This window comes from Anser brachyrhynchus (assembly GCF_964034855.1).
Source record: "Anser brachyrhynchus genome assembly, chromosome: 1".
Classification (NCBI taxonomy): Eukaryota; Metazoa; Chordata; class Aves; order Anseriformes; family Anatidae; genus Anser; species Anser brachyrhynchus.
In genome coordinates, this window is record NC_137694.1 from 78,650,112 (window position 1) to 78,663,213 (window position 13,102).

At 48.1% G+C, this 13,102-nt stretch overlaps 2 long non-coding RNA genes across 5 annotated transcripts in view; one reads left to right on the forward strand and one right to left on the reverse strand.

Moving 5' to 3' along the window:
* The window catches only part of LOC308187504, a 535,540-nt gene that overhangs the window by 268,970 nt on the left and 253,468 nt on the right, over positions 1–13,102 (forward strand). The window lies entirely within an intron of this gene.
* LOC308187503 overlaps positions 23–13,102 on the reverse strand; it is a 43,321-nt gene continuing 30,241 nt past the window's right edge. Inside the window, exon 2 of the long non-coding RNA XR_013944734.1 lies at positions 23–4,348. This is a non-coding gene — a long non-coding RNA (uncharacterized lncRNA). The remainder of the gene's footprint in view (positions 4,349–13,102) is intronic.

Sequence of the window (13,102 nt, forward strand, 5' to 3'; positions counted from 1 at the left end):
TGAAAGCATAATATTATCGATATTCGTAGGCCTATCAATATGATCCATCGAAAACCAAGTCTCCTCATTCACCATGGTACCAATTCTCATGCTAACCTTCTCAGCGTGTGAGGCGGGCACAGGCCTGGCCATCCTAGTAGCCTCCACCCGCACACATGGCTCCGACCACCTACACAACCTAAACCTCCTGCAATGCTAAAAATCATCCTACCCACAATCATACTTCTTCCAACAGCCCTGCTGTCTCCACCAAAATTTCTATGGACTAACACCACCTTATACAGCCTCCTAATCGCTGCCCTAAGCCTACAGTGATTAATCCCAACCTACTACCCCTACAAATTTTTATCCAACTGAACAGGAATTGACCAAATCTCATCCCCCCTCCTAGTACTATCCTGCTGACTACTCCCACTCATAATCATAGCAAGCCAAAACCACCTGCAACAAGAACCCCTACAACGCAAACGAATCTTTATCTCAACCTTAGTCGCAGTCCAGCCATTCATCCTACTAGCCTTTTCCACCACAGAACTAGCACTATTTTACATCTCATTTGAAGCAACCCTCATTCCCACCCTAATCTTAATCACCCGATGGGGGAACCAACCAGAACGCCTAAGCGCTGGCATCTACCTGCTATTCTACACGCCAGTAAGCTCTCTACCCCTGCTAATCACAATCATACACCTATACGTGAAAATTGGCACCCTGCACCTGCCAACCCTACAACTAACCCACCCAACCCTATCCACCTCATGGACAGGAATACTATCAGGTCTAGCACTGCTCATAGCATTCATAGTAAAAGCCCCACTATACGGCCTACACCTCTGACTGCCAAAAGCCCACGTAGAAGCACCCATCGCAGGCTCAATACTCCTCGCCGCCCTACTACTAAAGCTAGGAGGATATGGAATTATACGAGTCACTCTATTTATGGGCCCACTGTCCAACCTCCTGCACTACCCCTTCCTAACCCTGGCCCTATGAGGCGCCCTAATGACTAGCTCAATCTGCCTACGACAGACAGACCTAAAATCACTAATCGCTTATTCATCCGTTAGCCACATAGGCCTAGTTATCGCCGCAGGAATAATCCAAACCCACTGATCATTCTCAGGGGCAATGATCCTAATAATTTCCCATGGACTAACTTCCTCCATACTATTCTGCCTAGCCAACACAAACTATGAACGTACGCACAGCCGAATTCTACTACTCACACGAGGCCTACAACCTCTCCTACCACTCATAGCTACCTGATGATTGCTGGCCAATCTAACAAACATAGCCTTACCCCCAACAACAAACCTCATAGCAGAGCTAACCATTATAATCACCTTATTCAACTGATCTGCCTTCACGATCATCCTAACAGGAATCGCAACCCTACTAACCGCCTCCTACACCTTATTCATACTACTAATGACCCAACGAGGCTCAATCCCCTCCCACATCACATCTATGCAAAACTCAACCACGCGAGAACACCTGCTCATAACACTCCACATTATCCCAATATTCCTCCTAATCCTCAAACCCGAACTGATCTCCGGAATCCCCTCATGCAAGTATAGTTTAAACCAAACATTAGACTGTGATTCTAAGAATAGAAGTTCAAACCTTCTTACCTGCCGAGGGGAGGGTTTAACCAACAAGAGCTGCTAACTCTTACATCTGAGCCTAAAACCTCAGCCCCCTTACTTTTAAAGGATAACAGCAATCCACTGGTCTTAGGAACCACCCATCTTGGTGCAAATCCAAGTAAAAGTAGTGAACCCCACACTACTAATCAACTCCCTCACACTACTCACGCTGACAATCCTCCTAACCCCAATCATCCTGCCATTTCTATTTAAAAACTTTAAAAACACCCCACAAGCCACCACCCGCGCTGTTAAAACCGCATTCCTAATTAGCCTAGCCCCTACAACCGCATTCATCTACTCGGGAGTAGAATCTGTCACCTGCCACTGGGAGTGAAAATTCATTATAAACTTTAAAATCCCCCTGAGCCTAAAAATAGACCAATACTCAATAACATTTCTTCCAATCGCCCTATTTGTAACATGATCAATCCTACAATTCGCCATATGATACATGGCCTCAGAGCCATACGTAACAAAATTTTTCACCTACCTACTGACATTCCTAGTCGCCATACTCCTCCTAACAACCGCAAACAACATATTCCTCCTATTCGTAGGCTGGGAAGGAGTAGGAATCATGTCCTTCCTTCTCATCGGCTGATGACAAGGCCGAGCAGATGCCAACACCGCCGCCCTACGAGCCGTAATCTACAACCGAATCGGAGACATCGGACTGATCCTGAGCATAGCATGACTAGCTTCAACATTCAACACCTGAGAGATCCAACAAGCCGTACACCCCCACCAAACCCCAATCCTCCCCCTCATAGGATTAATCCTCGCAGCCGCAGGAAAATCCGCCCAATTTGGACTCCACCCATGACTGCCCGCAGCAATAGAAGGCCCCACCCCAGTATCAGCCCTACTGCACTCCAGTACCATAGTAGTAGCCGGAATCTTCCTGCTCATCCGCATGCACCCCCTGCTAGCCACCAACCAGACAGCCCTAACTGCCTGCCTATGCCTAGGTGCTCTATCAACCCTATTCGCTGCCACATGCGCCCTAACCCAAAATGACATCAAAAAAATCATTGCTTTCTCAACATCCAGCCAACTAGGACTAATAATAGTCACTATCGGACTAAACCTCCCACAACTAGCCTTCCTACACATCTCAACCCATGCCTTCTTTAAAGCCATACTATTCCTATGCTCAGGGTCTATCATCCACAACCTAAACGGAGAACAAGATATCCGAAAGATAGGAGGCCTACAGAAAATACTCCCAGTCACTACTTCCTGCCTAACCATCGGAAACCTGGCGCTGATAGGAACCCCATTCCTAGCCGGATTCTACTCAAAAGACCTCATCATCGAAAGCTTAAACACATCATACCTAAATACTTGAGCCCTACTCCTAACCCTTATAGCCACAGCATTCACCGCAACCTACAGCATCCGCATAACCATCCTAGTCCAAGCTGGACAAACCCGAATCCCCCCAATAGTATCAATAAACGAAAACAACCCACTAATCACCGCCCCCCTAACCCGACTCGCCCTAGGCAGCATTACAGCAGGAATAATCATTACCTCTTTCATCACACCAACCAAAACCCCCCCAATAACCATACCCCTTATCACCAAAACCGCTGCCATCCTCATAACAATCCTAGGAATCATCCTAGCCCTAGAACTATCGAACATAACACACACCCTCACTCACCCCAAACCAAACCCCCTCATAAACTTCTCCTCTGCATTAGGGTACTTCAACCCCCTAGTACACCGATTCTTCTCCAAAAACCTACTAGAAAAGGGACAAAACATTGCCCTACACTTGATCGACCTCTCCTGACTCAAAAAAATAGGGCCAGAGGGCCTTGCTGAACTACAAGTAGCCGCAAGCAAAGCCGCAACCTCAATACACACAGGGCTAATTAAGGCCTACCTAGGATCCTTCGCCCTCTCCATCCTGGTAATAATCCTAATAACACACAGACTCACTAATGGCCCCTAACATCCGCAAATCCCATCCCCTACTAAAAATAATCAACAACTCCCTAATCGACCTACCCGCCCCCTCCAACATCTCTGCCTGATGAAACTTCGGCTCCCTTCTAGCCATCTGCTTAGCCACACAAATCCTAACAGGCCTGCTACTAGCCATACACTACACCGCAGACACTTCACTCGCCTTCTCCTCAGTAGCTCACACATGCCGAGACGTCCAGTACGGATGGCTCATCCGCAACCTCCACGCCAACGGTGCTTCGCTCTTCTTTATCTGCATCTACTTACACATCGGACGAGGCCTCTACTACGGCTCCTACCTATACAAAGAAACCTGAAACACAGGAGTAATCCTCCTACTCACCCTAATAGCAACTGCCTTCGTAGGGTATGTCCTACCATGAGGACAAATGTCATTCTGAGGGGCCACCGTAATCACCAACCTATTCTCAGCCATCCCGTACATTGGGCAAACTCTAGTAGAATGAGCCTGAGGAGGATTCTCAGTAGACAATCCAACCTTAACCCGATTCTTCGCCATCCACTTCCTACTGCCCTTCCTAATTGCAGGAATCACCCTAGTCCACCTAACCTTCCTACACGAATCAGGCTCAAATAACCCACTAGGAATCGTATCAGACTGCGACAAAATCCCATTCCACCCATACTTCTCCATTAAAGACAGCTTAGGGCTTACCCTAATAATCACCCCTCTAATAGCACTAGCCCTATTTTCACCGAACCTCCTGGTTCTTGGAATCCTAGTTGGGAGTGGTTGGCCGCATGAGATGTACAGGATTTTTACCTGTGATTTAGTCTTGACAAGGCTATGTAATTGGTTTACTAACGTCTCATAAGAAAGAAGCATGAGCGGTTAATGCAGTTGGCTTGAAACCCATCCCCAGTGGTGCCAGTGCACTCTCTGAACTCACTGCAGTGCATCCCCAGTGGTGCCAGTGCACTCTCTGGACTCACTGGACTGCATCCCCAGTGGTGATGGTACAATCTCTGGACTCACTGTAGTGCATCCCCAGTGGTGCCAGTGCACTCTCTGGACTCACTGCAGTGCATCCCCAGTGGTGCCAGTGCACTCTCTGGACTCACTGGACTGCATCCCCAGTGGTGATGGTACAATCTCTGGACTCACTGTAGTGCATCCCCAGTGGTGCCAGTGCACTCTCTGGACTCACTGCAGTGCATCCCCGGTGGTGCCAGTGCACTCTCTGGACTCACTGCACTGCATTCCCAGTGGTGCCAGTGAAGTCTCTGGACTCACTGCACTGCATCCCCAGTGGTGCCAGTGCAATCTCTGGACTCACTGCAGTTCATCCCCAGTGGTGCCAGTGCACTCTCTGGACTCACTGCAGTGCATCCCCAGTGGTGCCAGTGCACTCTCTGGACTCACTGCACTGCATCCCCAGTGGTGCCAGTGCACTCTCTGGACTCACTGCAGTGCATCCCCAGTGGTGCCAGTGCACTCTCTGGACTCACTGCACTGCATCCCCAGTGGTGCCAGTGCACTCTCTGCACTCACTGCACTGCATTCCCAGTGGTGCCAGTGAAGTCTCTGGACTCACTGCACTGCATCCCCAGTGGTGCCAGTGCAATCTCTGGACTCACTGCAGTTCATCCCCAGTGGTGCCAGTGCACTCTCTGGACTCACTGCAGTGCATCCCCAGGGCAAAAGCGGGGATGTGAACATAAGACGAGAAGACCCTGTGGAACTTAAAAATCAACGACCACCGCGAATCCTCAATCAACCCCACTGGGGCCACTACCATCGCAGAGCCTGGTCGATATTTTTCGGTTGGGGCGACCTTGGAGGAGAACAAATCCTCCAAAAACAAGACCATACCTCTTTACCTAGAGCTACCCCTCAAAGTGCTAACAGTGACCAGACCCAATATAATTGATTAATGGACCAAGCTACCCCAGGGATAACAGCGCAATCCCCCTCAAGAGCCCATATCGACAGGGGGGTTTACGACCTCGATGTTGGATCAGGACATCCTAATGGTGCAGCCGCTATTAAGGGTTCGTTTGTTCAACGATTAACAGTCCTACGTGATCTGAGTTCAGACCGGAGCAATCCAGGTCGGTTTCTATCTATGACACACTCTCCCCAGTACGAAAGGACCGGGAAAGTGGGGCCAATACCACAAGCACGCCCCCCCCCTCTAAGCAGTGAAACCAACTAAACCGTGAAGAGGGCCTTCCCCCACCACTTTCAATCCTAGAAAAGGACCAGCTAGAGTGGCAGAGCCCGGCAAGTGCAGAAGGCTTAAGCCCTTTCCCCAGAGGTTCAAATCCTCTCCCTAGCTTCACCCATGATTCAAATAACAACACTAAGCTGCCTCGTTATATCCCTCCTATACATCATCCCAATCCTGATTGCCGTAGCCTTCCTAACCCTAGTAGAACGGAAAATCCTAAGCTACATACAATCCCGCAAAGGCCCTAACGTTGTCGGGCCTTTTGGCCTACTTCAACCATTTGCGGACGGACTGAAACTATTTACCAAAGAGCCCATCCGACCCTCTACCTCTTCCCCACTTCTATTCATTCTGATACCAATACTAGCCCTTGTCCTAGCCCTCACCACTTGAGCACCACTACCACTCCCATTTCCCCTAGCAGATCTAAACCTCGGAGTTCTCTTCCTAATAGCCATGTCAAGCCTAGCCGTCTACTAAGTCCTATGATCAGGCTGAGCCTCGAACTCAAAATACGCACTAATCGGAGCCCTACGGGCAGTAGCACAGACCATTTCATACGAAGTGACACTGGCCATAATCCTGCTATCAATAATCATACTAAGCGGAAGCTACACACTCAGCTCCTTTGCCATCGCACAGGAGCCTCTATACTTCATTTTCTCCTCATGACCCCTAGCAATAATATGATACGTATCCACCCTAGCAGAGACAAACCGAGCTCCTTTTGACCTCACAGAGGGTGAATCTGAGCTAGTCTCAGGGTTTAACGTTGAATACGCCGCAGGACCCTTCGCCTTATTCTTCCTAGCTGAATATGCGAACATTATGCTAATAAATACACTTACAGCCATCATATTCCTAAACCCAAGCGCCCTAGGGCCACCCACAGAACTATTCCCCGTCATCCTAGCCACAAAAGTCCTCCTACTATCTTCTGGTTTCTTATGGGTCCGAGCTTCATACCCACGATTCCGATATGACCAACTAATGCACCTACTATGAAAAAACTTCCTACCCCTCACACTAGCTCTGTGCCTCTGACACATCAGCATACCTATCTGCTATGCAGGCCTACCTCCTTACATAAGGAAATGTGCCTGAACTACAAAGGGTCACTATGATAAAGTGAACATAGAGGTATAACAGCCCTCTCATTTCCTGTTGACCTTAGAAAAGTAGGAATTGAACCCACACAAGAGAAATCAAAATTCTCCATACTTCCCTTATATTATTTTCTAGTAGAGTCAGCTAATCAAGCTATCGGGCCCATACCCCGAAAATGATGGTTTAACCCCCTCCTCTACTAATGAACCCTTACGCGACCCCAATCATAACCTTCAGCCTCATCTTGGGCACCACAATCACAATTTCCAGCAACCACTGAGTTCTGGCCTGGACAGGACTGGAGATCAACGCACTAGCCATCATTCCCCTAATTGCCAAATCCCACCACCCACGAGCAGTAGAAGCCGCAACGAAATACTTCCTAACCCAAGCAGCTGCTTCCGCCCTGGTCCTATTCTCTAGCATAACCAATGCCTGAGTCACCGGCCAATGAGACATCACACAAATAAACCACCCAACCTCCTGTCTACTACTGACAGCAGCAATCGCTATTAAACTGGGCCTAGTGCCATTTCACTTCTGATTCCCAGAAGTACTACAAGGATCGCCACTAATAACAGCCCTGCTACTCTCGACCCTCATAAAATTCCCCCCACTAACCCTGCTCCTACTAACATCCAAATCCCTCGACCCAGCTCTACTCACCGCCATGGCCCTAGCCTCAACAGCACTAGGAGGCTGAATAGGACTGAACCAAACACAAACACGCAAAATCCTAGCCTTCTCGTCCATCTCCCACTTAGGCTGAATCGCCATCATCCTAGTTTACAGCCCCAAATTGGCCTTACTTACCTTCTACCTATACACAATCATAACATCAGCCGTATTCCTAGCCCTTAACAAAATCAAAGCCCTTAACCTATCCATGATCACAACCTCATGAACAAAAACCCCAGTGCTAAACGCCACCCTAATACTAGTACTTTTATCCCTAGCAGGCCTCCCCCCATTAACAGGCTTTATACCAAAGTGACTTATCATCCAAGAACTAACTAAACAGGAAATAACACCAGCAGCCATGGCAATTGCCATGCTATCACTGCTCAGCCTCTTCTTCTACCTACGCCTCGCATACCACTCAACAATTACCCTTCCCCCCAACTCCTCTAACCACATAAAACAATGATACACTAGCAAAGCCCCAAGCACACCTACTGCGGTCCTTGCCTCACTATCAATCCTCTTACTTCCCCTGTCCCCAATAATACATGCCATTGTCTAGAAACTTAGGATAACACCCCAAACCGAAGGCCTTCAAAGCCTTAAATAAGAGTTAAACCCTCTTAGTTTCTGCACATTAAGACTTACAGAATATTAACCTGTATCTTCTGAATGCAAGTCAGACGCTTTAATTAAGCTAAAGCCTCCCTAGACAGATGGGCTTCGATCCCACAAAACTCTAGTTAACAGCTAAATGCCTAAACCAATTGGCTTCTGCCTACAAAGACCCTGACGCACCCTAGTGCGCATCGATGAGCTTGCAACTCAACATGAATTTCACTACAGAGCCGATAAGAAGAGGAATTAAACCTCTGTAAAAAGGACTACAGCCTAACGCTTCAACACTCAGCCATCTTACCCGTCACCTTCATCAACCGATGACTATTTTCCACTAACCATAAGGATATTGGCACCCTGTACCTCATCTTCGGGGCATGAGCAGGAATAGTCGGCACCGCACTCAGCCTATTAATCCGCGCAGAACTAGGACAACCAGGAACTCTCCTAGGCGACGACCAAATTTACAATGTAATCGTTACCGCTCACGCCTTTGTAATAAGCTTCTTTATAGTCATACCCATCATGATCGGAGGATTCGGCAACTGATTAGTCCCCCTCATAATCGGTGCCCCCGACATAGCATTCCCGCGAATAAACAACATAAGCTTTTGACTCCTCCCCCCATCATTCCTCCTCCTACTAGCCTCATCCACTGTAGAAGCTGGCGCCGGCACAGGCTGAACTGTCTACCCTCCCCTAGCAGGTGACCTTGCCCACGCCGGAGCTTCAGTAGACCTGGCTATCTTCTCACTCCACTTAGCCGGTATCTCCTCCATCCTTGGGGCCATCAACTTTATCACCACAGCCATCAACATAAAACCCCCCGCACTCTCACAATACCAAACCCCACTATTTGTCTGATCCGTACTAATTACCGCCATCCTACTCCTTCTATCACTCCCCGTACTCGCCGCCGGTATTACAATATTACTAACTGATCGAAACCTAAACACCACATTCTTCGACCCCGCTGGAGGAGGAGACCCAATCCTGTACCAACACCTATTCTGATTCTTCGGACACCCAGAAGTCTATATTCTGATCCTACCGGGGTTCGGAATCATCTCACACGTAGTCACGTACTACTCAGGCAAAAAGGAGCCCTTCGGCTACATGGGAATAGTCTGAGCCATACTATCCATCGGCTTCCTAGGATTCATCGTCTGAGCTCACCACATGTTTACAGTAGGAATAGACGTTGATACCCAAGCCTACTTTACATCAGCCACTATAATCATTGCCATCCCTACCGGAATCAAAGTATTTAGCTGACTAGCCACCCTGCACGGAGGAACAATCAAATGAGACCCCCCCAATACTATGAGCTCTAGGATTTATCTTCCTATTTACCATCGGAGGATTAACAGGAATCGTTCTTGCAAACTCTTCCCTAGACATCGCCCTGCACGACACGTACTACGTAGTTGCCCACTTCCACTACGTCCTATCCATAGGCGCCGTCTTTGCCATTCTAGCAGGATTTACTCACTGATTCCCACTACTCACTGGGTTTACCCTACACCAAACATGAGCAAAAGCCCACTTCGGGGTAATATTTACAGGAGTAAACCTAACGTTCTTCCCCCAGCACTTCCTAGGCCTAGCAGGAATACCCCGACGATACTCGGACTATCCCGACGCCTACACACTATGAAACACCATTTCCTCCATCGGCTCCCTAATCTCAATAGTAGCCGTAATCATACTAATATTCATCATCTGAGAAGCCTTTTCGGCCAAACGAAAAGTCCTACAACCAGAACTAACTACCACAAACGTTGAATGAATCCACGGCTGCCCTCCCCCATACCATACTTTCGAGGAACCGGCCTTCGTCCAAGTACAAGAAAGGAAGGAATCGAACCCTCACATGCTGGTTTCAAGCCAACTGCATTAACCGCTCATGCTTCTTTCTTATGAGACGTTAGTAAACCAATTACATAGCCTTGTCAAGACTAAATCACAGGTAAAAATCCTGTACATCTCATGTGGCCAACCACTCCCAACTAGGATTCCAAGACGCCTCATCACCCATCATAGAAGAACTCGTTGAATTCCACGACCACGCCCTAATCGTTGCCCTAGCTATCTGCAGCCTAGTTCTCTACCTTTTAGCCCACATACTAACAGAAAAACTCTCGTCCAATGCTGTAGACGCCCAAGAAGTAGAGCTGATCTGGACAATCCTACCTGCTATCGTCCTGGTACTCCTCGCCCTCCCATCCCTACAAATCCTCTACATAATGGACAAAATCGATGAACCAGACCTCACCCTAAAAGCCATCGACCACCAATGATACTGAAGCTACGAATACACAGACTTCAAAGACCTATCATTCGACTCCTACATAGTGCCCACCCCAGACTTACCCAACGGCCACTTCCGACTGCTAGAAGTTGACCACCGCGTAGTTATCCCAATAGAATCCCCCATCCGCGTGATCATTACTGCAGGAGACGTACTCCACTCCTGAGCAGTCCCAACGCTCGGAGTTAAAACAGACGCAATCCCAGGCCGACTAAACCAAACTTCATTCATTACCACCCGGCCTGGGATTTTTTACGGACAATGCTCAGAAATTTGCGGGGCTAATCACAGCTACATACCCATTGTAGTAGAATCAACCCCACTCCCACATTTCGAGGCCTGATCGTCCCTTCTATCATCATCCTAATCATTAAGAAGCTATGCAACAGCACTAGCCTTTTAAGCTAGCCAAAGAGGGACTTCCCCCTCCTTAATGATATGCCACAGCTTAACCCCGCACCATGATTTTCAATCATAATTATAACCTGATTAACCCTAGCACTCCTCATCCAACCAAAACTACTAGCCTTCACCACAACCAACCCCCCATCAAATAAGACCTCCCTCACTACCAAACCCACACCATAATCCTGACCATGAACCTAAGCTTCTTTGACCAATTTTCCAGCCCCAATCTATTTGGCATCCCCTTAATCCTACTATCCCTACTCTTCCCAGCCCTACTATTCCCGTCCCCAAACAACCGATGAATCAACAACCGCCTTTCTACTATCCAAACATGACTCCTTCACCTAATCACAAAACAACTAATAGTCCCACTCGACAAAAATGGCCACAAATGAGCCATAATATTTACATCCCTAATAATCATACTTCTTACAATCAACCTTTTAGGCCTCCTTCCATATACATTCACCCCAACCACCCAACTATCTATGAACATAGCCCTAGCCTTCCCACTATGGCTCGCCACACTACTAACAGGCCTACGAAACCAACCATCAGCCTCTTTAGCCCACCTATTACCCGAAGGTACCCCTACACCCCTAATCCCCGCACTAATCCTGATCGAAACAACCAGCCTACTAATCCGCCCCCTAGCCCTCGGAGTCCGCCTTACAGCCAACCTTACAGCAGGACACTTACTCATCTAACTCATCTCTACAGCCTCCATTGCATTAATACCCACCCTTCCTGCAGTATCCATCCTAACAATAATCATCCTACTACTCCTAACCATCCTAGAAGTAGCAGTAGCCATAATCCAGGCCTACGTCTTCGTGCTCCTTCTAAGCCTATACTTACAAGAAAACATCTAATGGCACACCAAGCACACTCATACCACATAGTTGACCCAAGCCCTTGACCAATCTTCGGGGCAGCCGCCGCCCTACTCACAACCTCAGGATTAATCATGTGATTCCACTACAACTCATCCATACTACTAACCCTAGGCCTCATCTCAATACTCCTAGTAATACTCCAATGATGACGAGACATTGTACGAGAAAGCACCTTCCAAGGCCATCACACTCCCACAGTCCAAAAAGGCCTACGATACGGCATAATCCTTTTCATCACATCCGAAGCATTCTTCTTCTTAGGGTTCTTCTGAGCGTTCTTCCACTCGAGCCTGGCCCCAACCCCAGAACTAGGAGGCCAATGACCCCCAACAGGAATTAAACCACTCAACCCGATAGAAGTCCCCCTACTAAACACAGCCATCCTACTAGCCTCAGGCGTTACCGTAACGTGAGCCCATCACAGCATCACAGAAGGAAACCGAAAACATGCCATCCACGCCCTAACCCTAACGATCCTCTTGGGATTCTACTTCACAGCCCTACAAGCAATAGAATACCACGAAGCCCCATTCTCAATCGCTGATAGCGTCTACGGATCTACCTTCTTCGTTGCCACTGGATTCCACGGACTCCACGTAATCATCGGATCCTCCTTCCTGACCGTCTGCCTCTTCCGACTGATCAAGTTCCACTTTACATCAGACCACCACTTCGGATTCGAGGCAGCAGCCTGATACTGACACTTCGTAGACGTCATCTGACTATTCCTCTACATAACCATCTACTGATGAGGATCTTGCTCTTCTAGTATATTAATTACAATTGACTTCCAATCTCTAGAATCTGGTATAAACCCAGAGGAGAGCAATGAACGCACTCATGTTCATATTCGCCCTATCATCAATCCTAAGCGCCGCCCTAACCGCATTAAACTTCTGACTCGCCCAAATAAACCCCGACTCAGAGAAACTCTCACCGTACGAATGTGGATTCGACCCACTTGGATCTGCTCGATTACCATTCTCAGTCCAATTCTTCCTCAGTAGCCATCCTGTTCGTCCTATTCGACCTAGAAATCGCCCTCCTACTCCCCCTGCCATGAGCCGTCCAACTCCAATCCCCCCTAATGACCCTCACCTGAACTGTAGTGATCCTCCTTCTCCTAACACTCGGACTGGCCTACGAGTGAATTCAAGGGGGCCTAGAATGAGCAGAATAACAGAAAGTTAGTCTAACCAAAAAGATAGCTGGTTTCGACCCAGCAGATTACAGCCAACCCTGTAACTTTCTTATGTCGCCCCT